This window comes from Melopsittacus undulatus, chromosome 4 (assembly GCF_012275295.1).
Source record: "Melopsittacus undulatus isolate bMelUnd1 chromosome 4, bMelUnd1.mat.Z, whole genome shotgun sequence".
NCBI lineage: Eukaryota > Metazoa > Chordata > Aves > Psittaciformes > Psittaculidae > Melopsittacus > Melopsittacus undulatus.
This window is the reverse complement of record NC_047530.1, coordinates 9,976,026-10,002,389: the sequence shown is the minus strand read 5'-3', so window position 1 is coordinate 10,002,389 and position 26,364 is coordinate 9,976,026.

The window sequence follows — 26,364 nt, the reverse complement described above, 5'->3', positions numbered from 1 at the left end:
CATAACGATTTTCTGAGGTGCAAACAATTCAACTCATCATTGCTACCATGAGCAAAAGAATGTCTATATGAAGACAAGATGCTTCACTTCAAGATAAAGGTGAGGATGCACTGGTGGCACCATCTCCAGGTGCCTTCTGGGACTGCCTATGTTCCTCCACACAATCAGCCAGCAAAGGTTATCCTGGGGTGAGGGGTTCATGCAGCCCAACCACACACCATGGTTGTTCCTCTGTCCATAACAGTCCTCCAGTTAGGACCAGTACAGTGACAAGTTTAAAGATGCCAAACCCCTGGAGGTATGGTGTTATCAGCAATTGGCTGCAGCAGCTACAGCCAGCAACTGGAAAACTCTTTAGTATTTAGCAGCAACTTCACTTCCTTCCCAAAATGCAGTCCCTTTCTGCTCTTTTCCACATTTCTCCTGCAGCAATGAGGTCAGCTCCCAAACCTCAGCCTAAGATGCACGCACACCTTTTACAAAGATCTGGGTACTGAGAAATAGTAAAAGCATCTTTTTCTCCTTCCTTGCTGGGTCATTCAGCACAGGGGTGTTTATTCTTTTTTTTTTAATGTTTACATGGCTAATGAGATAAGCTTTCTGTCCCCAAGGAGAACTCCCTTAAGTTTAGTCTGAGAGAAATTTCACGTTATTAATACATATTCTGAAGTAAAATCAAGTCTTACACAGATCCATTCCTTAATTCACATGTGAATTCCTATCATAGAAAAAATTACAGCTTTCTCCAGTCATCTTGTCATTGATAGTGCTCCTAACCCTTTAGTGAGACTTTTGGTGAAAACTATCATCATCATCGTCATCTGCTCTTGGTTATACTACTTGGCTTACTCTTGGTGTGCAAGTGGGTCTTGGTGTAGCTGATCCCTCCTGGGAGGAGCACACAGCTGACCATAAGAAAGGCAAGGCTCCTGCTTAAAAGAGCAGCCTGGAAATAAACCATTCATTAGTAGTCCATGGCTCTGTAAACATTTTCCAAGCAAGAAATAATGGTTTTTTTTTTTTATAATTAGGGCTTAGATCTGAAAGGCTTTTGAAATACTAATGTTTGTCATTCCATGTCAGCCCTTCAGAACAATGCCACCTAAGTACATGGTGCTGCTCCATCTCTGCACAGCTCCAGGCACTGCCAAACCACTCCTGTGACCAGAAATGTCTGTTTTCACACAGTAAAGTCCATCTTCATAGAAAAGTGTGGGTTTTTTTTTTCTTTCTGGGAGGTGTTTGCAACTTTTAGGATACTTGCACACTTTTTTATATATTTTTTTTTACAGGAATTGTGATAACTCATTCATTTTCTTTTAGCTTTGTTTTTTCAGATTTGGGAGCCAGTAAAGCAGAGGTGACTCTACCAGTTGGTTTCTACAGTCTTTGGAGCTGGTTATTTGAGGAGGTTACTGTCCTGGTGCTGTCACAAAAGGAGCTGAGTGTGGAGGACCAGCTGGGAGAGCTGTTCCCACTCACACCAGTATTGGCAGCACAGAGCTGAACTCCAGTAAATATCTTCATTTTTAGCAGCTGTTCTTCAGTACTAATTTTGCCATATGGTTCCTACCCCTATAATCAGGATCTATGATTTTGCATTTATTTTTCAAGTAAAGTTATATTCTGTTTGAGTATTTACAAATTTTACTATTATGAATGAAAACAGTCCCAAGTCTGGAATCATGGACATAAAGCTGCTGTTTCTTTTGCCAAAATTACTCAAATTTTTTTGTAGTGATGTGATGGTATCAGAAAATTTAAGAAACGACAGTGAAAAAAGTTTTTGAAAGAAAGATTTTTTTTATAATTTAGAGACAGTTAATTCCTTGTTTATTGATGGGGCTGTCATATGTATGTCCGTAGGTGTTCATTTGTCATTTGTATCACTTAATGGGGATTTAGCACTTTATAATCAGTGAGAACATTTCACTGCAAGTGTGATGGTATGATGAGTTAATTAAGTATTCATTGTAATAACACTGATAATAATGAACTTATTTTGTATTCATTTTTCATGTGCATATGTTCCATATCTCCATAAGAGTGGTATTTTAATTCATCAATGGATATCAGAAATAAGCATAAAAATAAAAAAACTGTCACCTAGGCCTTTTCTTCTACTTAATAACAGCTTATCACGAATAAAACATCATGAATAAAACATCACGAATACAGCATGTCAGGGAAGCTCTACTGTGCAGTAGAGAACAGCATAGTGTAGTAAAACTCCTTCCCAGTCGCCCCAGGGCATCCCATGGCAGGTGTCCCCTCGCAACAGCACTGCAGTTTCTGTCTGGGAGACTCCATTGTCTCCTGGCCAGACACCAAGGGGACAGCGCCGTTCTTGGGCACTGCCTCCCTGACAGTTTTGGAGTGTGTCTGTGCCAAACTGCCGGTTTATCTGAGGACATGAGTGGAATTATGATTGCACTGTGCAATGCAGGCAGGAGCTTCCCTGAGCTGGTGGCTGGCAGAGGGCCACCAGCCCAAGACACTTCTGCCTATTCCTGCCTGTCTGAAGCCAGAAGAGGTGGGAACACTGGAGACCCATGGGGACAGCAGGAGGGACAGCAAAACAGCCCAGAAAATCTGTTGAAAGCTACTAGCTAAAGCAGTATTTATAATGGGAAGGGAAAGCACAGCTGGAGGGAAGGGAGAATGAGAGGCTTTCTTCAGACATCAGCAGCTCAAGATCAGTAGTGTGGGGTGGGAGCAGCAGATGGAGAGGAGATGGTACATCTAAATTTGTAGCTGTTTAGGTAGCCTGTGCATTTACTGAGCTGTGTTTAAAATGTGTTTCTTTGCTTACACGGATCTGTGAAGTAACCTTCACTGAGGTGTGCTCGTCCTGGCCATCTATTGGGTTTTTCAAGATGAAAAGGCAAGCAGTTTGCAAATAGTGGTAGTTTGTTTTGGGGTATTCTCACAGATTCTGCTTCCTCATGCAGGAGGGGATGCAGAATGCTCTTTGGGAAAGGAGGGTAGAAAGGGATCTATGTTCACATGGTGTAGCTGACAGCCAGCGCCCATCACTACATCAGATGGGGAAGCCTCTGCTCATAACGGAACTCCACCAGCAAGCGGCTTTGTGTGTTTCTGCATGTCTCTCAAAGTTCTTCTTTTTAATGATTCTTCTTCTCTGCAGGTCCAGGATTGCAGAGCTTACCAGGTCAACATGCCTGGTAAAGACACCAAAGAGTAGCCACCAGCAGCCACGCCAACCAGACTACTGAGCTAATGGAGGAAAAAGTAGAGGAAAAAGGGGAAAAATAGGTGAAGAAGGACAAAGAAAAACAATTAGTATCAGAGACAAGAAAAAAGCAGAAGCAAAGCATGTAAATTTGGGAGAAAACAAAGATTTACTGTCTTTCTGTCCTTTTACCTTTTACCTTTTGCAAGGGAGCATCAGCTGAAGGTAGATACCTCAGGTTCTTTCACATAAAAAAGCCTTTAATATACTTTGAAATTCTGTCTTAAAACAAGGAATCCAGATGAAAATTGCATTTTCTAAATTTTTCTCATCAGGCCTCTTATTTTTATTTAAATCTCTCCTTTAAATACTGAGAGTTTAGTGCATCACAAGGGGTCTGTCCTTAACAATACAACCAAGCCAAGCCCATACCCAAACTTTCACTCCCAGAGCTGCCAATGGAAAGACTGGGGGGCTCTGGGTTTGCATTGGGGGAGCATGAGGGGTAACCAGCCCCTGCCCTGGTGCTGCCAGCAGAGACAGCCAGGATGTGAAAGGCACCCAATGCAGAGCAGAGCCACAAGCGTCAAGATGCCTAGAGCAGCATAGCTGGCAGGTGCAGGGAAGAATACAGCATGTTCCTGGAGCCACTGCTGATCACTCTGCAGCAGCCATGCTTAATATTTGATGCTGAATCTACTTCTCTTGCATAAATGTTGATATTGCTTAATGCAGACTTTGGCAGAGAAGATGTTGCAAGGTCACTTCTTAGGCAGCTATACTCTGCAAATAACTCCTGTCTTAAGGGTCAGCTGGCTTTATCCCTGAAAATCATTGGGAAAACTTGCAATCCTCAGAAATAATTTCTCTGTTAAATAGGGATAAGAAAAGAATATAATATTAAAATATAATATTGATTGATATAGACTTCTAACAAAACTGAGATTTTTCATCTAAATATTATGTAATATTACATTTTATAATTATGTAGAGGGTGAGGATTGACTTGCACTGAGGGAAGTGAGACCATGCCAGGGGGGGTGTCTGCTCACGCAGCCATTACATTCAACATGCTGCCATGGGTCAGTGACTGTAATTTAACTCCATGAGTGTTTTGCTGGAAACAATCCCAAAACAATAACAAAACAGAATTCACAGAGGGAAGAACTTCATGAGCTATTCCTTTTACTGGGACTGAAAGCAAAACTTCCACATCGAGGAAAGATCATTTAGGTTTGAGATGGTTAACAGTAGTAGTGATTATATTTTTTTGTTTGCTATAATAATATTAATAATATTTACATCTTATTGTTGTATGAAATATTTAGCTAATAATATTAAGTCATTATTAGTTGCAACTAATGTGTTGTAGACTACCATGTCCATGATAAAATCAGAGGAAGGATTTGTAATCTTGAAAGGTCTTGCTGGACCACATGATTCCAGAAGACTGGACATGAAGGTGATTAATAAGCTAGATTGTATTTCCTGACAAATTCAATCTCACATGCAGCATGGCAATAATGACAATAACAATAAAATGCCATAGCAGTAAGTTGCATTTGGTAAGCAATGACGAAAACAGTTGCTGTTGATCTGTTCTATCTTGTGGGCAAATTAGGACATTAACAACCACAGTGAGGGCCCCAGTACTAAGGGTGAGCCCAGCCTTTGCCATGTTCACGGCAGGTGGAAACAGTCCTCTCTGCTTGCTAGAGATGCCTGCCCAAAGCCCTGCAGAACTCCTGAGCTGCTATCAACAAAGCTCATCTCTTCTCCCATGCCCTTCCCCAGTAATGTTTTGAACCCTGTGACATCCAGATCCTGGTGGAATATACCAGTTCAACACAAGACCCAGTGGTCACGCCAACCTGTGGCAGTATTTCACCACTCTCATAGTAAAGAATTTTTTCTTCACATCCAGCCCAAATCTCCCCTTTTTCAGCTCAAACGCATCACCCCTTATCCTGTCGCATCCCAGAAAGAAGCTCCCAGCAATTTCCAGGCATGTAGAGGGCTGAAGGCAAGGCTCAGCTCTCTCCTTCCCTCCACCCCTCAGTACAGCCTGCTCCCCCCTGCTTACTCCCCATCCATGCCCCTGCCAGCAACACCAAGCCTTCACCCAGTGGCTCCTGGGTTCTTTCTCTGGTTCCTCTGTGCCAGGCTGCATGGGCTTGGGCAGGTCACCAAGACACTCCTTTGCCTCGCTCATTCATTTTTAAAAACAGCCATAATAGCCAGCTGCAATTCTGTGTGAGTGTTATGCCCACTGGTCCATTAAAGTTTTCACATCAGTTTAAGCATTTAATGCATGCAATATCATTATATGTGCAAAGCACCCATTTGCAGATGTAAAAGGAAGAGGCATGCGGTCCCAGTGGCCATCGCACTTTGGGATGAAAGGCATGCCAATGAAGGAGAAGCAACACCATAGAGATCAGGTCACCTGCAAGACAAGGGTGTGCAAAGTAGTGCAGTGCAGCTACAGCCATTGCTCCAGCCACTCATGCCAGGAAATTTTCTCCAGCATCCAAGGGGGAGAAAGACAAACACAGCAATTAACCCTTTTTTTAACAGTGTATTGATTTCCAACATGGTGTCAGACAGAGCTGAATACATAGAATAGATAAAAAGCAGAACTGCCTGGCATGCATTTTTTACAGTGATGTCAAAAGGCACAAACAGAGCAGGTAATATATACAGCAAAGTAGGATTCTAGAAGAACCAAATGCTAATAATTACAAAATTAATTCCATCAATTAAAAATTAATACGCTGCTGGAATATTTAATACAATGAACACCAGATAAAATTATTGTTCAATCCAATTCAATCTCAACAAGTTTTTCTGAGAATGTGTATGGCATTTATTGAATTATCTCTGAACTTCTCATGCAAATCAGAGTTAGACCTGAATGCAGTATGCTAATTTCAAGCTATATCTACATTCAGCAGTTGTAATACTCTTAGGAGGAAAAAACAAATGGCTGAACTTCTGTTAAGGTGACTGGTTCGAAGGTGACCTGTGGCACATGGAAGGGCAGTTGAGGCCATTCTCTCTCCTGTCCTGCTACCACCAAGACACCCCCTTTTAGGGAGAAGAGAACTGGTTTAGGATAAAAGCTTTCAGAAATGGGGAGTTTCTTACTTTTCAGCTGTGATGATTCTCTAAATGACCAGGTAGATCTCATTATGAAGTATTCATGGCATGGGCTTCATCAAAGACCACAGCTCGCATCTCAGTTTTCAGAGAAGTGTTTATCCTGCTTTTAACAAATGCCTTTTAACAAATGCATCACCTGTGTCAGAAACCAGAGACTCCCCATCTCTGGGCTTTCTAATGGTATTGGTTACTCTCTGAGTTTTTAGTGCTGCTACGTTTGAAAGTCTGAACCATAATTGTGAAATATAAGACATTCAATAGATTGCTTTGCATTTTTCATTTTACTTTCATGAAAGTTAATGTGTTTGTTGTCTGTAACAGGGAATTTGGTGCAATATATTGTATAATACATTTCAAAATTAATCAGCGGAGATTTAGGTTAGATATAAGGAAGAAGTTCTTCCCTGTGAGGATGGTGAGGCCCTGGCACAGGCTGCCCAGAGAAGCTGTGGCTGCCCCATCCCTGGCAGTGTTCAAAGCCAATTTGGATGGGGTTTGGAGCAACTTGGTCTAGTGGAAGGTGTCCCTGACTGTAGCAGGGGGGTGGAACTGGATGATCTTTAGGCTCTTCCCAATCCTAACTATTCTATGATTCTATATTACAGTGTTCCTCCAAGCAGAGATACAACTGTATCTATAAATAATAAAAATCTCTATCAGCATAGAAGGGATATTTTTTTCTGATTCTGTCAGCTGATAGTAAAGGGGCAAGAAAAGTTTACAATAAACTGAAGGTTTATTGTAACTGAAGGTCGCACTCTAAGGTGCGACTGTGGGAAGAAAGTGTGTTCTAGAGAAGCTGGAGACAGTGCTACCAGTAACCAGCAAGCTTGCCTTTCAGTAGGTGTGAAAAAAACCTACTGGTTATTAGAGCTGGTTATTGTGGACTATATGAAACCCTTTTTGTTATTCAGAGCAGTTACAGAATAGCCACTAAAGTTTAGAGGAGAGGTCTGAGTGCAGCTTCCCAGGTCACTCCAGGTGACATAAAGCCATCAAGAACAGGACAAAAGAGTTCCCTCCAAAGCTGTAGAGATGCTGACCACAGGGACTGGCCCACTGCAGGTCTGCAAGCCCACCAAAGGCAGACAAGTGCAGTCTGGGACAAGCCAGGGCAAAAGGCTGGAGGGTTCTGTCTTCTCCACTCAGCCTCCAAGGATCCCAGGCTGGTGTGGAATCTTGCCAGAACAAGAAGGCTGCAATGGGAAGTCCAAGTGAGAAACTTCAAAAGGAATGTCTCTGGGAGGAGATTTTCCTCCTGCAGTTAGTTCATCATCATCAAACGTGAGCATGCCTGAGAACCCCACAGCTTTTGCAGGAGGGAAGGAAGCCAGAGGTGGATACCCTTGTCTGCCTCTCCTCGTGTTTCCTCCACTGCCTCTGAGGGGAACCAGGCACAGGGAGACAGTACAGAAAGTAGGCATCTTGGAGTGCCCCAAACCAGCTAGCCCACATGGACACATAGGGAAAAACTGTGCCTAAATGAAGACACTTATCTAAGGTGGCTTTGGTTACTTCAGGCTAATTCTCTTTGCTTGGCTAAGTGAAGTCTTGCAAACAGGAAATCTGGACAGAGGATGTTTCCACTGTAACCACAGAAGTAAATTAACCCACCTGACCTAGTACTTAGGATTATAAATCCCTTTCTTTTCAAGTACTGGAAATACAAAAACAAATAATCTATTAAAGAAATTAGATATATTACATTAGTAGAATGTAATTGCATCATACATTATAATCTACAAAGCTCACTGACTATAATCTTCAAATTAATGACAGCTAAACATTTGAAACTCAAATCTTTGCAAGCATCATCAGTTTCCCAGCTGCTGTGGGGATATCATCTAGAAGGATCTCATTATAAATTCTGTATTCAGAACATGAAGATGCATTGAAAAAAATAGAAATGTCCCTAGAAGACAGCTCTAAAAAGAAACCATAATTTTAAATAGCAATTGACAAAGCCTGTTCGAGCTATAAATTGCCTTTTTTTATAAATAAAAGTATTTTAATATAAATATAAAAGGCACAAGTGAAGAATTTATGGAGATAAGCATTGAGTGGGTAGCCCAGATACAGTCCATACAAAAAGTAGCTTTTGCAGATTCAGGTAAAACACTGGTGAATCAACACTGAATAGAGTCAAAATCCAAAGAAAACACACAAAAAATGTTATAATGAATAATATAGAAATTGTGGGGAAAGCTGCTAGCATAACATTTTGGCAAGTAGTAATAGGTACCATTTGCAGAAGTACCTGTAATGAGATGGTTATTGACAGCAGTTGTATCTGGCAGCAAGTACAGGTCCAGAGACCTATAGAAAAGAAACAAGCACAGCAGCTTTTTGTTATAAGTCCCAAGCAGTTGTAGATAACAGATGGTGGTATCCTCAGAAAGGGTTATCCTGATGGACGTGGTTATAAATGGCAGGAATGTGCAGATATTCCTGGAATTCTCAATGTACACAAGATGTACAGCTTACCTGTCCAGATGATAACACCTGAAAATCTCCTTTAGCACTCACGATTTTACATATGACATTCAGGTACTAGCAGATCATGCTGGCAAAAGAAACTAACTATTTGCGAAGACATTTGTAATCTGAAGTTGGAAGATAGCTCTTCAGGAAGATGCCCTTTGAGGGTCTGCATGCCTGCATGCTGCTCTGAGGAGATAATCCAGGAATTGCAGGGGGCTGATAGGACTTATTACATTACTTCAACAGCTGTGGCAGGGAAGACTGACCTAAACCTGCCAATGCTATGCAGAATGTTCAGCCACCAATTACACTGTACAAATCAGTGTATGTTAATGTAAGGTCCAGTGTGTCCCAGGCACAGGAGGAGCATCAATAACAAATTAATGACAGTAACAACAACATAATGCCCAGCCCGTTCTTGGAACAGAAAATCACACAGAGAAGGTGATTAATTATGAGCTTTGGCCACATCACCTGCATTGGCCTGGCTCTCAGAGAGTGAAAGCGAGGCTGGGGGAGGACACAACACAGAACAAACAGGAAGGACACCACTGTCCTCAAAACAAACTGGGGAAAAGAAGCTGAATCAAGGAAATACAACCACCAGCATGATTCAAACACAGTGTCTGCAGAAGCATTATTGCAGGCAACTCATGGTGGCATAGTCCATGGCCACCACAGAGGACTTTATGCTGCATTTGGCTTGCTCAGTGGTTTGTCTTTAGATGTCAGATAGTTTCATCTCTACATACACCTCTGCAAAGTGAAGCTGAAGTGAAGACTTTGGAGACCACATCCTAGGGAAGAAGTGAACCATCAGACCTGCAGCATGTGTCCTTAAGCTGCCCAAACTCCCTGGAAACAGAGGATTTTCTCCTACACAGCTCTCTAGAAGGACCAAACTCAAAGCAGACAGAAAACATGTAGAGATAATATACTGATTGCTACACTTTGCAGATTTTTATAAATAAACTGGCAGAAATAGAGGGAAAGAGCAATTATTTAGTCATTCTTAAAAGCCTCCCACCAAAAAAAAAAAAAAAGATTTAAAAGCCTTTCAGGAAAACAACTTTTCTTGGTTAAACAAAATGTGCAAGGGAATTATGAAGTGGGGCTGTGAAAGAAAGGCAAAGCATGCGGGATGTATTTGCTGACTTCCCCCTTTACAACCCACTGTAATTGGCTTGCAAGGATGAACTGGTTTCCATCTGTAGCAGGAATAGAGTAGGTTGCTGCATTCTACATTATCAAACTAGCAAGCACTAGTTGACTGAAGATTTAATGATCACTTGCAAAGGAAGAAGTATACATTCTTTAAATCTGACCTTGGTTTATTAAGCATCTACTTTCACAACTCACTCATTGAAATTTGTGAAGCTGTAAGAGAAGCCATGTGTCATGGACTAGAGAGAAAGCACTTTATTTCAATCAGAATGGGGTAAGATCAAACACATTCATTGCTGGAGGAAAGAAAAATGCTTTTAAAAGAGATAATGAACCATTAATTTCTTTAATTTTATTTTACATATAATTATTTAACTTGCTGCAATTTTTTTCAATTACTTCATCACTTCAAAATTGCTGAAGAGCAATTATGCATATCAAGTCTTGCATCTATATCTATAAAGAAATATACTTTTCAAGGCTCTTACTCATCTAAGCAATATTTGTCCCCAAAAAATCTATTAATGTTTGACACTTAACTGTGTTTACCTTAAATCTAAACGAACTGTGCACTTCAATGTATTAAAAATATTAAGTTTAAAATTTTAAATGAGGTAAGGCTAAATAAAATTTGTTTTCTAATGTGTTTTCTAAGGAGCATTCTGTGGTTTTTAACTTTCTCTTTGTGAGGTTTTCATGGAAACTTAATTTTCTTTAACTTTGTGCAGGAAGCGAAATCAGAGCATCTTGTATTGTAAAATTTCTCTTCAAAGAGGCCTTTTGTTCATCTTGTTTTGCAGAAACATGCTTCAGCAGCCAAATCTTTCTGCTCCAGAGTGCTTCAAGGGGCAGGGAGCTGGAGACCAATTGTCACAGTAGGTTTGCCCCTTGCCTCAAGTCACTCCCCCAGCCCAGGACCTCAGCACCCTCCTTCATCTTGATGGCTTGTATCAACACTGCATTAATCACTTCTGTTATCAAGTTCTCATTGAACAAACGCTTGTTTTTCTGAATACTTGTGTGCATGTATGAGAGTGAAGTGTTGGACATCTCCTCTGCCTCTGATGTCTCCTGGGAGTAGGGTGTGGGTGACAAAAGAAGATGGTTGAAGTGTCGACAAACTGCTGCCCAGGACTGGACCACAGCAACTGGGACAAGAAGGATCTTCTTTGAAGGGTGTTTCTGGTTTCAGATGTCCTTCTCAATGGTATCCTTACTGTTGGTGTGATGGACAGAAAAGGGCAGGTTTATAGGGAAAGGTAATATGCTTCATTAGACTGATTGAAATATCCAGAAAAAAATGGCTAAGCTTTCCAGCTCTATATCTTCTTGTCAAATCACCTGAACTGATGTTGAATACGTAGTAAAGCATGCTAGAAGCACATAAGTTTAAGCAGTGAAGGCATTAAATCAAGCCCTAAGATGGAAGGACACTGAAGGAACACAGTTCATCTTGGAGACTGACACGCACTTGGACAAAAGACATCCCTCTCAGTGCCAGCCTGCTCTCAGGGCATAGACTGAGCACAAGGCACAGCCTGCCCAGATTGTCTCAGCCCCGCTCCTCCCTCCTCCTGCCCAGCAGCAGGACACATGCACTCCCTTGCTCCCACTATGCCCTACAGAGTCGACCCAGCTCAGGAAAACAGCAGAAATCCATTCACCTTTTATTGTCTCATCGATTTCCAGCATACAAGCACACCCAGGGGCAGCCAGGCTTCCAGAGACTGGTCTACAGTCAACTGGTGCTCCTCTGTATAGAATTAATTTTCTTTTTTTTTTTTTTATTAGAAACATAGAATCTAAGAGTGGTTTGGGTTGGAAGGGACCTTAAAGATTACCTGGTTTCCAACCCACCGTCACAGGCAGAGATACCTTCCACTAGACCAGGTTTCTCAAAGCCCTGTCCAACCTGACTTTGAATGCCTCCAGGGATGGCACATCTACTACCCATCTGGGCAACTTGTCCCAGTATTGTACCACCCTTACTGTAAAAAATTTCTTCCTCACATCCAGCCTGAATCGCCCCTCTTTTAGTTTAAAGCCATCACCACTAGTCCTATAGCAACAAGCCCTGCTCTCCCCATCTTTCTTATAGGCCCCTTTTAAGTACTGAAAAGCTGCAGTAAGGTCTACCCAGAGTCTTCTCTACTCCTTCAAGTAACAGCCTGGAAATCCCTCATGAGAAGGCTCTGCCATAGTTCCTTCCAAGTGACATTTAGGGGAGGGCTGAAAGCAAAACAACACAAGTGAAAATTATCACCTTTGAAATTTCTGTGTTTGTCGTGAGTTTTGGCTTTGGCAGGGTGATGGTGCACAATTTTTTTAATCCACCTGACCTGTTATTAATTAATCATCTTGGAAAAGTCAAACCACATGCTCACATTAACAGAAAAAACACTTGATTCTCAGAGCTGTATAAAATGAAAATATAAAGGAGAGTTAGAAGATACATTGTCCATGGGAAATAAAAAGACCTCTCAACAGAAGCAATAACAAAATACATACAAATGTATAGAGGAAGATGTGAGATGGTAAAACATTTAAACCAGATATTAGTTATTGTAAAAGCAATTTTGAAGATTCGTTGAAAGTCATTGGGCAGAACATAAAGTTCATCCATCTGCACTGGGAGTAAGAAGTTTCTGAGGAACCTGAAGCCATAGAGGTACAATACGAACCTTTAGGACTCCAAAGGGCAAGAGCAGATCTTACCCAATTCCTCCAAAGAAGACGCTACAGCAGATAGTTCTGCCCTCTTCTGTTCTGCAAGGGCAGGTAAAAGGACACCTTCCACCACCACTTATCTCTGACCCTCACCACAAAATACCTGTTTCAGTAGCAGTTGTCAGTCACAACATATCTTTTTAAAACATTGAGGACGAAAACATTTCAAGAAGATTAGAGATAAGAGGGAGTTGACCTGGGAGCTTCCGCAGTTTTGAAGCTTTCCAGATCCAGAAGCAGATAACTAATGTTAACGCTGAAAGAAGGATGGAACATAAGAGAGTAATTTTCATTACTGCTACTGATTACAAGGGATTGAATTTGAGGTCCCAGTTAGTGACTGAGATCACATTTTATGATCCTACCTATGCCAAGTGCAAGGTCTTTGCCTTCAAAGCATCACGTTCAGGGAACAGGGGATCCAGCACAACCAGGAAGTTCTCAGAAAGGTGTCTTCTAGGAGGAAGGAAGAGGGGACTTACTAGAGAAGAGAGGTGCCCCTTTAAAGAAAAGTACCCATCTACAGTTAGAAACAAGTAACAGGTTTTTTCTCTCTAACACTGTCACAATTAGAAATACCCACAGTTAGGAGGGTGCAAAGACAGGTAAGCTAAACTAAAAAAAGAAAATATTTTGTTGCCCCAGCGTCATATATCTTCCATCACTTCTTCCAGTAAGAACAGCTGACATAAGCATAGTTAGTGGCTTATAGTTTTGACGGTGAAAAAAGTAAGTAATTCTGAAGCAGATTTGTGCCTACCTTGCCACTACAGACTTCAAAAATAACAAATATGAAGTATAAAAATGTGCATTTTATAAGATAAGCCTGTATTTAATCAAACTAGCAGGCCTGTCTGAAGTTGGTGTCAGGCATTCTCATATGCAAGCAGAAATTACTGGAGACACATTCCAAAAGCTCAGTGTAGTAAATCTGTACTGCTGAACATGCCATGGCATTTACTGGGAGGTTTCCCCTGCAGAAGTTGTGATAATTGCAAACACTGTGCATTATCTCAACATATCAAAACACATGTGACTGTTCATCTCCCAACAGTTCAGCATCTTCCTGGCAGGTTTCCTGAATGGGGCTCAGTGCCATAGGACCCATCCCACATGTACCCACAGGACATGGCTGCAAGAAAACACCTCAGAGTGTGTCCTGTGCGATCCCTGCTTCTGTTCCTCTTTCTCTTGTGCCCCTGAACCCTTGCTCTCTCCTCCTAGTGAGATCTTCCTCAGAGCCACCAGGACTAAAAGGCTCATCAGCGAAACCATCATTGCATGAGACAGCCATTGGCAGCACACTAACAATAAACATGTCTGGGGTAGTTTCTGTCCGAGAGAAGGCAATGGCCTTTTTGGTCACAAGGGGCTACAATTTCTTCAGTTTTCATTTTGAATGAGAATGACTATTGTTAAAAAAAAAAGGAGGGGGTGGTGGTGGTGGATGTTGAACTGAACCAAGAAAAAAAATCAGATTTCTGAAAAACCCCAAACACAGAGGAAAAAAAAATCATTCTCTTGAGCTTTCAAATCAATGTTCTTCAATGTCTCCTTCAAAATCAAGCCTTTTTCAAAACACTTATTGTCATGCATAATGTTATATTTTTTCAAGTTTAACAAGGTTAACTCCATGCAACATCCCCTGCCTCCATCCAGCTTCCCTGCTCAGCCCCTCATGCCATCTTTCACATGGTAGTCCCCAGTCCTTCAGCAAAATTGGAAAATCTTCAGGAAAATCTTGGCATCTGGCCAAGCATTGCATGATCCTCCGGCACAGAGACTCTGCCAGCAGTGAAAGCTTCTCACCATGGCTCTTTTGCCCTCATCTCCTGGTGTCAGCCCTAGAGCCATGGAGCAGAGGAAGGGAGGAATCCTGATGCAATGCTGGTCCCCTAGCAGGCAGTGGGGAAGATACACATCAGCAGGAACCCAGTGAGAGCTGCACCTCCAGTGTGGGATGCTCTTCAGGGTAAACATTTCCATCCATTGCACAAATAGGCTTCAGGAAAAAGATTAACCATGGCCTACAGGGTTACTTCATAGTCCCTACTACAGTTTGCTCCCTAATAGTCTGGAGTAATTGCAGTAGTGTGGTCTCTCCCAACCCAAATGCTTTGTACTCAGGAGGGGAAGGATTACATTCTTTCCGAACAGAGCTTTCAGCCTGGATAAACATCCAGGATTTCCATCTTCATACATATACTTTCTGGTTTCGCACAGACTCAGCACAGGTTATTTATTCAGTTATTATGTGTGTGCTTACTCACTTATTCATTTATCACTGCTGCCCTCCTCCTCCTCTGTCTCAGCTGCATCGCTGACCTATGGCTTTTAGCTGGGAACCAGCACTGCCTTTCCAAAGCCCAGCAGGCTCAGGAACACAGGCTGTTCTTGGTGGGTTGGAGTGCACTAGGGCAGGGAAAGAGGGGACAACTGTAGGTGCTGAGGGGGGAAATTGTCTGCTCCAGAATCCTCCAGGACTCTCAGAATGGTCTCCTTCCTTTTAACTAAGAAAATCATTAAGGCTGTTTGCCTTAAGCTCTGGTTAATGGACTGCAGGGATTATTTATTTATTTATTTTTAAATGAACACACTTTATTTCCCCAAAGTGCTGCTGTTGACTTTCTTTTAGTGCTGCCATCTGGCTCACCACACTAAAAGGGAGAGCTAGGTGGTGCAATAATAAATAAGCAAACAAACAAACAAATAAATAAAAAATCCTGATCTTTTGCAGTCGGAGCATCACCCAAACATTTTTGTATGGTCGTGCTGAATTTAATAAGTGTCTCGCTAATGCCTTTGAAAGAAGTGCAATTGTACTAACTGTCTATAGCACTGATTGAGAATTACCAAACCAGTCTCCTTGTGTGAGGGTCTCCCCCCCACTGTTCCTTTAGACACTGCTGGAGAATTCCTTCTGCAGGAATGCCATTACCATTCTGGGAATGCTGCAGCCTGGCTTCTATTTCCCTTTGCAGAGGACAGCTAGCTCAGGGCTCAGAACTGCAGCCCTGATTGCTTTACTTTTCCTACCTCCCCTTACCCCTTCCTAAAGACCATTTCTTAGCCTTTTACACCAAATGATCCCTCACTTTCCTGAGCAAAATGACCTGATTTCCAGCAACAGGAGATTGGTGCTCAGCAGATTCAGCAGTGGCCACAGCTCGGTGCTGAGGATGACATCTGTCACTCAGCAAAACCTCCTCACCAAACCTCCTCAGCCAGCCTATGGAAACACAAGCAAGGATTTCCAGGCAGCAGTACCTCTCCCCTTGCCAAGTCAGGGCACAAAGGGCTGTGTCAGCCTCAGTGGCGATGATGTAAATGGACCCAGGTAGCTTCTGTCCAACACAAACACACAAATCAGTCACATGCTTCAAGATTTCACTGAGAAATTATTTCATTTTAGAAGAATAGCTTACCACCTTTTCAACCCCAGGACAGGAGCAATAAAGCATGGAGAAAGTAGGTTACAGACAAGGATAATTGTTCTAAATTACTAGGAAAACCACAGATCCTTCAGGTAATTGCACTGCAAAAGGAAGCTTGCAATCCATCATTCTCTTCCTAGCTGCAGAAGTTTTGCACACTTTTACTTCCAGACTCAGTAAGACAGATAATTTTGTGTAAGGTACCTGTGAAACCAATTAGGACCACACGGGTCATCAAAATGTACAGCAAGAGATATCGGAGCTGCTGACAGGCACTTTCTCTAAAAGCAATCTCTATAACTAGCTCAGGCACAAGGACAAGGGGACAAAAGCACTATCCTTTCCCTCTCTGATAGCTGCAGAAGCCTACCTCTGATCCAATCCTCACTGCTCCTTCAGAGGGGACAGAGCAACAGGGCATTCACACCAGCTTAAGGCCTCGTCACTGTTGTGCATGGATTTTGGAGCTGCAAAGACTTGCCTGGGAAGGGTGACAGCAGGGACCAGCATGGCAGCCAAGTGCTGCAGCTCTCCCTGTGCCTGGGTGGCTGTAGCTGCTCTATGCACCATGGCTGGCTCCACTCCTCCGTGCACCATCATTGCCTTACACCAATTGTCTCAAATCCCTTGCCATCAACGCAGGGAAGGAAGCAGGGAACTGCCTGGTTGCAATCAGTATTGGAGCTGGGTCCTGCCCTGCCTGGGGTGCTGTCCCATGAAGCACAGGATTCTCAAAGGCATTAGTCTAAGTTGTTGTCTGGATCAACAAGGCTGCCTTCTGGAGGTGGCATGCTTCCAGGGTTCCCTCTAGAGAAGCCTTAAAAGTTAATTTGTTGCCACTGAGAGCATTGGCTTCTTCAATTTGGTGCAAATCTTTCTTGAGGAAAAGACATTTCATGGATGAGGACTTTTCAGAGCAAGATCTAAGTAAGAAAAGCACTTAATTGATGATACCAGATATATACCTAGAAAAGAACTGCAATACCAAGCACTTGTGATATCTGAACTAGTGACCTAACAAAGCTACTGCCCTAAAGACCTACTGCTGGGTTGGAAAAAAGTTGTGTCAAACCTCTGCAGGAACGGCAGAGCCTCTGACCAGTGATTGGAGCAGCCATGCATCCTTGGAGGCTGCTGTGGAGCTGTCCAAAGCTTTGTAAGTTGTTCTCATAAATACTGGCAGTACAAATAAAATAATGACAGCAAAAGTAAAATAAGAATTGCCCAGTTACTTTGCTTTTCTGGAGGGTAGGTAAACAAAGCTTTAAAGGTTGTCAGAGGCATCATAAAGACTCTTCAAATGTGGCTGACAGCCAGTTTGAGAATACCACTTCCCAAATCATTAGGCTGAGATTGTTCCACCAGCCTTCACTCAGCAGCACCGGAGCTGCTTCTGTGCTCTGTGGCAACACTGAGCTGTATTTTCAACAAAAAAGCCAGGGACAGGCATCTTGAAGTTTTACAGAAAAAGAGATCAGGGCAGATGCTTCAAAGTGCTCTTTGTTGGTATGTTGAACGCATTGCTTCTTCCTCTAATCATTATACAGATAGGGTGAAACCATCATTCTGTTTTGCTACATTTGAAAGGGAGATTGGTTGTTAATCTTTTGCATTTCAAATTTAAATTTCCTAATAGCATTTTCTAATGGTGAAATAAAGTCAAGTACAGCGATCTGGATAGGCTTTAACTGTTCTTACACAGCCCTTACACAGACTTGCTGGCTTGCAAAAAAAACCATACCAGCTGTCTGGACCTGTAAACTATTCTTAAAAGAGCTTTTGATTATTCCTGTTAAGGAATTTCTGGGTTGGTTTTTTTGTTGTTGGGTTTTTTTTTTGTCTTTTTATATTGGTGGCCTCAAATCCTCCTCACCTGTGTGTTCAAAAGATCTCCCAGGCACAGGGAGCTCCTGTAGCCCTGGACAGTGCCTTGCACCTGCTGGAGCTGTTAGACTGACATCAGCCTTGTTTAGGCAGAGAAGGAAAAATGATGCATTCAAACCTACAGGAGAATTTATGAAGGTGTAACATAATCAGCCAAGTTACAGTTCATAATGCCAAAAACACCCGCATTGATAAAAACAAGCCAAGAACAAATCACAATTATACTTCACAGCTGCAGTTTCGAGCATGTAGGTGAAGTGTATTTTATGCTCTATGCTGGCAAAAGCCTTTTTGTGAAGGTGTGGTGAAGCAGCCATCCCAGGGATTAATATGACATCTGCTCAAAAGGCCATTTCTGTCTGGTAATTCCTGACCCTGTTGCTAGGTAAATGGTTGTGCTCATTTTGGTTGAAAGTCTGGGATATTTGTCTGATGCTCCATTAGCAGAATAGCTGTCACTAGACACAGCAGTGTGGCTTTTTTTTTTCCTCGTGTTTTATTGGTTATTAGGATTCATATCAAGTATAATAGTTGCAGTAATTCACCAATGGCCTATTATTCTTATATTCAAAAATCAACAAATAAAATGTAAATGTGCAATTTTGCTATTATTATTACTTCCAACTGAAAATATTTGGGTTTTTTTTCTAACTGATTATTCCACTTTTTCTCCTTAATAGTTATATAATAAGCCATGCAGGTTTGTTTGCTTGCTTATATGTTTTACCATTATTATTTTAAATCAGTGTTTCTTACAAATACTTTTTCATGCTTTATAACCTTATCTGTATAGCCCTACCTTTAAAAAAAGTATAAGTCAGAGGTAAAACATATAGTGATTATCACCTTTACAAGGAGATTAAATCCCTGAAGCTATTTTTTAACCTTTTAGTTTTATACCGTGCTCTTTTTCACTGTAAACGCTTGCTTAAGCATCTTAGTAATGGACCATACAATTGCCCATCTCTGGAGAAACAGGAAAAGAATTACACAGAGCTTCTCTGAGTCCTTGGAAGAGAAGATGGGATTTTAAACCTCTGGGATTGCAGGCATTTTTCCTCCAAGTTATAAAGGGAAAGATTCAGTGCTCTGCCACAGCAGGTGACATTCAAAATTATGCTTGGGACACAATGCACTTACACACTCAAATGCACTTTATCAGCCAGTTTCCATAGGCAAATATTCCAAGCATCAAACCATAAGACCCTCACTTATAAGAAGTCCCCAAACTGATAAAAATCCCCATCAAAGGCAAAAGGAGAGAGAAGCCTAGGAATAGAAGTAAGAACCACTAAATAAAAGGCAGTGTGACATGTTTCCCACAAAGGGCTGTGACTCAGGTGTCACCTACAGCACGGGAAAGATGCAGCAGTGCAGGCTACTGACTGCAGGTTGGGAGATGGGCATGGGTGGGAGCTGCTGCTGCTCCTCTGGCACAGACTGCATTCCTGAGGCAGCCTCTCCCTGAGTTGTGAGGATCTGTGGGGATGCTCAGGTGGGACATGCCAGACCCCCATGACTGGAGTGGAGGGAGCCCTTCTTAACAGTGCCCCAAGCTATCAAAACAGGCTGTATGTCCTGGAACACATGGCCAGGGATATGCCAGTGTTACCATCTCTTGTTGCAGGGGTATGTTCTACACAAGTGCTGGTGAACTTCTCCATTCCTGTGTCAACCATCCTCGGAGGAGATAAGTTGCTCATGGAAGATCTGAGGGTGTTTATGGAAATGCTGGTATAATACTTCTTTTGCCACAAAACATTTCTGCGCTGTTTCTCAGTTTCTCAAATTAAATGGGAAACAGAAAATTAGTAGAATTATATTATTTATATTTGTAGAAATTATATAATTTATATTATTAAATTAGCAGATCTATATTATTATTTCTGCTAATTTAAGAAGCTGAAATGAGAAATGAGTGGTGCAGGTTCTATTCTTGCAGGGGGCCTCCTTGCAGCTTGCTCTACAGAGACCCAAGTGCAGCATCTGAACCAGAAACAGCATCCCAAAGTGATGAAGGCAACCTCCTGCTGCTGAACACCCTAAGACCTGGCTTTGCTGAGACCACATCCAGCATTAATTGTTTGCTTACAAAGATATCATTCAGTGTTCTGTGAATTTACCCCCCAGGGGCGTCTATTTATGTGGCAGGGTGCTAGTGCAATGGAAACCCTGGGTGCATGGCAAGCTTGGTGTGATGGCTACACAGGCTATTACTGATTTTCCCATTGATAAAGAGTCAATTTGGTAACTGCACACCCTGAATCTGCAGGGTGAGTGTGAGAGGACTGTGTAACTTTCATGCATGGCCATGTCTGTCTGAACAGCCACTGAGCCAGAATAACTTTGAGGTTTTACCCATGTGTTTACCATACATAGCTGCTCTGTGGGATCAGCCAGCCACAAGTGAAAACACCACATAGCAGTTTCAGGGACTGTGCCACCAGCAGCAGTGGGAAGGGGCAGCTAGGACGCATCTAGATAGCTGCTCTCACATTTGCAGGATAGTGTCTTAAAGATGCTTCACCAAGGAGCCGAGAACATCATCTTATGATTATGACCTATGATTCTATGATTGTGGCATGATGAAATAATGTACAGACTTACCTGATTCCACTGTGAAGGAGTGGAAGGGAATTGCACTGATAGTTCACCAGTGTTCTTCCTTGTATGGGGCTTTTTGCCCCAGAATAGCAAATCCCTGGGGGAAGCTGGGATCTATGTTCTGCTGCAGCCAGTTCCCCATCACCTCACAGCCCTGTGTGTTCAATCTGTGTCCCATTGGCATGGGCAGCTCTCCAGGCAGCAGCTGGACCTGCTCCAGACAGCAAGACCTGATGAACTCATGGCTAGCCTTCTCCATTCCAGATGTTTGTGTTGCCTCCTGCCATGGTGGAACTGCTCCCACATAAAAAATCATGTTCCTCAGCCCTTCTCAAGGCTTGAGGCTGGATCTCTGGCACATTTCCTCACATTTGTGGAAACAGCATTATTTTTGGTGCCAAGATTTTCATAAAAAAAAAAAAAGAAAGAAAAAGAAATATTTTCCTACTGTTGGTAGGAATTTATTTGACTTCTTGGGCAACAGTGTTCCCCGCAGCTGAGAGCATGCTTTCAAGTAGAGGCACTTTCCAGTTCTGCAGGAAGGCCACAGGCAATGTTAGACCATTGCAACACCCATACCTGCCGTGACATGTGATAGGGATCAGCAGCCCATGTCCTGGACCAGCACTGAGCTCCAGCAGTGTGATCACACTGTGCTAGGGTTGTCACTGAAGGCCATCGGGGGTGGCCCAATGCCATGCAGGAATATCAGTGAGGACTTGCACCCAGCACTCAGCACTGGTGATTGCTGTTTCTCTTGTAATTTTGCCCTGGTCTGGAAGGCTAGACACCCCACCCTGGGCACCAAAAAGAACTGTCGTGGTTTAAGCCCAGCCCTAACTCAGAACCATGCAGAAGCTTGATCACCCCCCCCCCCCCCCCCCCCCCCCTCGCAGAGGGATGGGGAGGAGAATTGAAAGAATGTAACTCCCACGGGCTGAGAGAACAGTCTACTAACTAAGGTATAACACAAACCACTGCTGCTGCCACCAATAATAATAATTATAAGGGAAATAACAACGGAAGAGGATACAACACCTCACCACCCACCGACTGATAACACCCAGCCCCCAGAAGTGATCTAACCCTTCCAGGTAACTGCCCCCAGTTTATATAGTGGGCATGACGTGCTGTGGTATGGAATACTTCTTTGGCTAGTTTGGATCAGGTGTCATGTCTCTGCTTCCTCCCGGCTTCCCCTCCTCCCTGGCAGAGCATGAGACTCTGAAAGTCCTTGATCAGAGTAAACATTGCTGAGCAGCAACTGAAAACATCGGTGTTAGCAGTGCTGTTCCCAAGCCGAAAGTCAAAAACACAGCACTGCACCAGCTACTAAGAAGGAGAAAAACGACTGCTACTGCTGAACCCAGGACAAGTAGTTTTTAAGATGAATGGTGGGTTTGTAAGAGAGGATATCCAAATACATTTCCAAATAGGTTTGAGACATTTGACTTGCTACAGAAGCGTTGTCTCCAAGAGTTGTAGGTATTCTTTTCTGTTCTCCACTAACTGCAGATCTACTTCAGATATTTTCTGGTTCAAATATTCCATGGGGTTTCCCCATGTCAGAAGTGATTCCACTCCTCACACTTACATATGATGGGCTTTGCCGGTTAAGCTTACAGCTCTTTTCAGTGGTCAGTGTTATGTCTGGATGGTGCTTTCTGCTTTGCTCACTTGGCTCTCTGAACAGAAGAGCTTTGCCAGCCCTGATGTCTCTGCCTTCAAAGCAGAGGAGGAAAAGGTGCTTTTTGTCTCCTCCACCTATACTTGCACAGACCTGGTGAGTAGCACTCATGCTGCCAGCAAGTGGGGTCTGGGTGTTCTCTGTGCCATTTGTGGGGGGATGTTCTGTATGCTTTCTACTGCTTTCATACGTCAGTCTTTGTATCATGCTGAACTCCAGGTCAGGAGAAGAAAGACAGAAGCTCTGGACTAGGGAGTGAAGATTATTCAGTATTGGGTGATAGTACCTACTGCTACATTGCAAATATCTTGGGCAGAAAACTTCTGAGACAGACAAATTTTGTGTGCATGTTACATGTATATATGCATTTGTTAATTACTTATTCAGTCATATCTGTGGTCTTGGAGCACTGAGCTGCTAAATTAAACATGAGATGTACATACATTGGTTTGGAAGAAAGAGACTATTTGACTCTAGCCTAAGATGAGTATCACATTGTAATAATATGCATCTAAACCTGATTTCCTTAATTAGAATTAATTCTGTAACAAATCACACTGTGATCACCTTGTGCTATGGAGCTGGTGACATGCCTGGGGACATCCTCTGAGGTGACTGGTGTCCTCCTCTCATGGTTTAAGCCCAGGTGGCAACACAGAACCATGCCACAATTCACTCACTGCCCCCTCTTCCACCCCCCCCCCCCCCGCAGAGGGATGGGGAGGAGAATCAAAAGAGTGTAACTCCTACAGGCTGAGAAGAGAACAGTCCAGTAACTAAGATATAACACAAACCACTGCTCTTGCCACCAATAATAATAATTATAAGGGAAATAACAACGGAAGAGGATACAACACCTCACCACCCACCGACTGATAACACCCAGCCCCCAGAAGTGATCTAACCCTTCCAGGTAACTGCCCCCAGTTTATATAGTGGGCATGATGTGCTGTGGTATGGAATACTTCTTTGGCTAGTTTGGATCAGGTGTCATGTCTCTGCTTCCTCCCAGCTTCCCCTCCTCCCTGGCAGAGCATGAGACTCTGAAAGTCCTTGATCAGAGTAAACATTGCTGAGCAGCAACTGAAAACATCGGTGTTATCAATGCTGTTCCCAGGCTGAAAGTCAAAAACACAGCACTGCACCAGCTACTAAGGAGAAAAATGACTGCTACTGCTGAACCCAGAACACCTCCTTAGGCTACACCAGTGCAAGGCTCACCCCATCATCTTTTACCAGGCACAGCCAAAGCCCATAGTAAATTAATGCAGAAATGTCAATTTGGCTGCTGCTATAAAACCTCCAGGAAGATTTATTTTACTTTTGCGACTTTAAAAGGCAGAGGAACACAGAGTCACCCACTGTACCTAGTCAGGTAGTCAGGAAGATGTCAGTGGCTTTTATCCAAATTTCTCTTCCTTGTGCAGCATTAGCTGGGGGAAAATACAAGTGACACCCCAGCTTTCCTGTTTCTGACAATGGGCTTTGGTTTTGGAGGGACTCCGTCTCCCTCTCCAGGATGAAATCAGAGCAATGTTTGCCATGTTAATGCTTGGAAATGAGGTAGCCCAGGAAACTATGCCTCATTAAATACTTTTCATGCTTCAGATCTCCTTTTTCTGCTCCCTAGTGTGTCCTTGTCCATAGCTAAAGGATATTCAATTCAACGTAGGTTCATTTCTAGTTGGAGTGTCTTCTTCCATACCAGCTTTCTCCCAAGTGACTTTATAAAATGGAAGACAACAACCACAGAGTAATGATGATTCATAGGAGGGAGAAAGCACCATAAATATTGGTTTAGGAGACAATAGGCGTGAAATCAGTTGAGAAATCACAGAAGCGAAGGGATACAGGGAGCACTTGTAAGCAAGAGATACTGGAGAGGACAGACCTGTGGTGAACCTCACATCACAGGAAAAGGGCTGGTTCACTTCACTGTGAGATGAACAGGTCTGCTGGAAGATGCATTCAAAACAACTCTACTGCTACACTAAATGCAGTGCTGAAGGACCACTGATGACTCTCTCTGAAGTTTGTAGCTCTGTAGCCGTGTAATACTGTAAGAATGAGACGGTGAGATATGTGTTGAAGGGATTAATGACTTGTGATGCAACACCCTGATAAAGGTGATGGGCTGCTGATAGCGGTGATTAGGCTATACTGCCTCAGCCAGATAGAGCTGATACTAATGTTTCACTGTTCTCTTCCACTCCTACAGAAGACCTGCCCTTGAGCAGCCTGACCAAAGGTAATCAAAACTTTCATTATCCCTTATTTAAGATATAATAAATAGACCAAAGTGAGAAAGAGGCTACCCCACACACCATCTGTGACAGGAACAAGAAGTAATTTGGCTACATTCTCATCTCCACTTCTCTCAAAAGTATAAATTTGGCATTTCAACTTCTTCATGGCAGAAGATTAGAATATCACCTCGCTTTGCAGACAAGTCAATGAGCTTGTCCTCTCTCCTCTCCAAATCAGGGACTCCTCTTTGGTAAGATTTGTGCCTCTGACTAAGCTGGCTGATACTCAGGTGGAACTAACCTTAATGATTTGTCAATTGTTTTTTCCATGTACGCTCAATTAATCATTAGCTTTGGGTTTTATAGCTAATGCAGTAAGTGAATTTATCAATGGTAATTTCAAATCTGTATTTCTGTTACTTCAACGAACTGCACTATTTATGACTCTGAATCATAAAAGATCTTATTGAATGTGACTGGACATATAGAGCTGAATTGGCAGTAATCAGAACTTAAGCCCATTTGTACACGGCCTTTCTCATCTCTGAGGACTGGCTGGAACTCAAAGGGGTTTATTTTCTGCCAAATTTTTATACTCTTAATGCACCAAATACAATATTAACATGGCTTGACACAGGCTATGAGCTCTGTACTGAGTTGCAAGGCCTCAACACCAAGCCTTGTCCCAGAAGACTTCCAAGAAGTTAATCCTACAGATCGTTTAATTGTAATAAGGAGTTGGGGAAGGAAAGAGAGAGTTTGAAGTTGAATAATAAATACGTTTAGGAAAAGGTATTATGCATCAGTTATTACAAAGGGGGCAAAAGGAATACATGTTGGTAGATGTAAACTATGGGAGAACTGGACAACAGCATGGTACCGAGGTGCTTTGCAGAAGAAGCCGATGTGAGAGGGGCCTGCAACATAACACAGAACAAGCCTAACTATTCACAGATGAATAAACACAGGAACATCCAGCTTCCCAAACACATGTGATTAGTTTTCAAACCTTACAGCAAACATACTGAGTCAAGTTACACATACAAGAAGGCAATTAAAAAAAACTAACATTGAAAACTTGTGCAGGTCACAACACTGTGCTAGAGAAGATGTAGTCAGGGAAATAATGGAGTGAAAAAGATCTTTATGTAGATGCCAATAGATATTTGTTCCTGGAGGCTGTTGCTAATATCAGGTGGAGCCACCACCAGAAAAAAACTGAGGCACCAGAATGACCTGCACAGCAGGATGGGGACTTGGGACCAGTAAAGGAGACCACAGCAGGCTAAGGAGGAGAAGGCATTTACTCCCAAACCTATCAGACCCTACCATACAAACTGGTGGAAGAAGGTGACCCAGGGAAGGTAAAGCACAGCTTCTCTGTAGTTTTCTGCAGAAATAAGATTTAAATAAAGGGTGCTTTATGTTCATGAGAAATGTGCATGCAGAACCAAAAGCAGGAAACAATTCTTTGCCCCAGACAGGCAAAGATCTTCCTTGCTTTATTTGAATGGAGCTTCCACACACCCAGAGAGAGAAACAGAGGTGATGTACAATTCACAGGCATAAATCACACAAAGTCCATTCACAAAAGCAGTTTACATTCCTTGCAAAAAATTACATGGATGTTGGAAATATGTTTATCTGTTCACTGACTGGAAAGCTCCATATACATAACCTGAAATTTCGCCAGTGATATGTTGATATGCACAATCCTGCTACGCTGTGCACCTATTTAGTATTTGTTTTAGAAATAATCATAATAATTTTGCAAGCTTATAA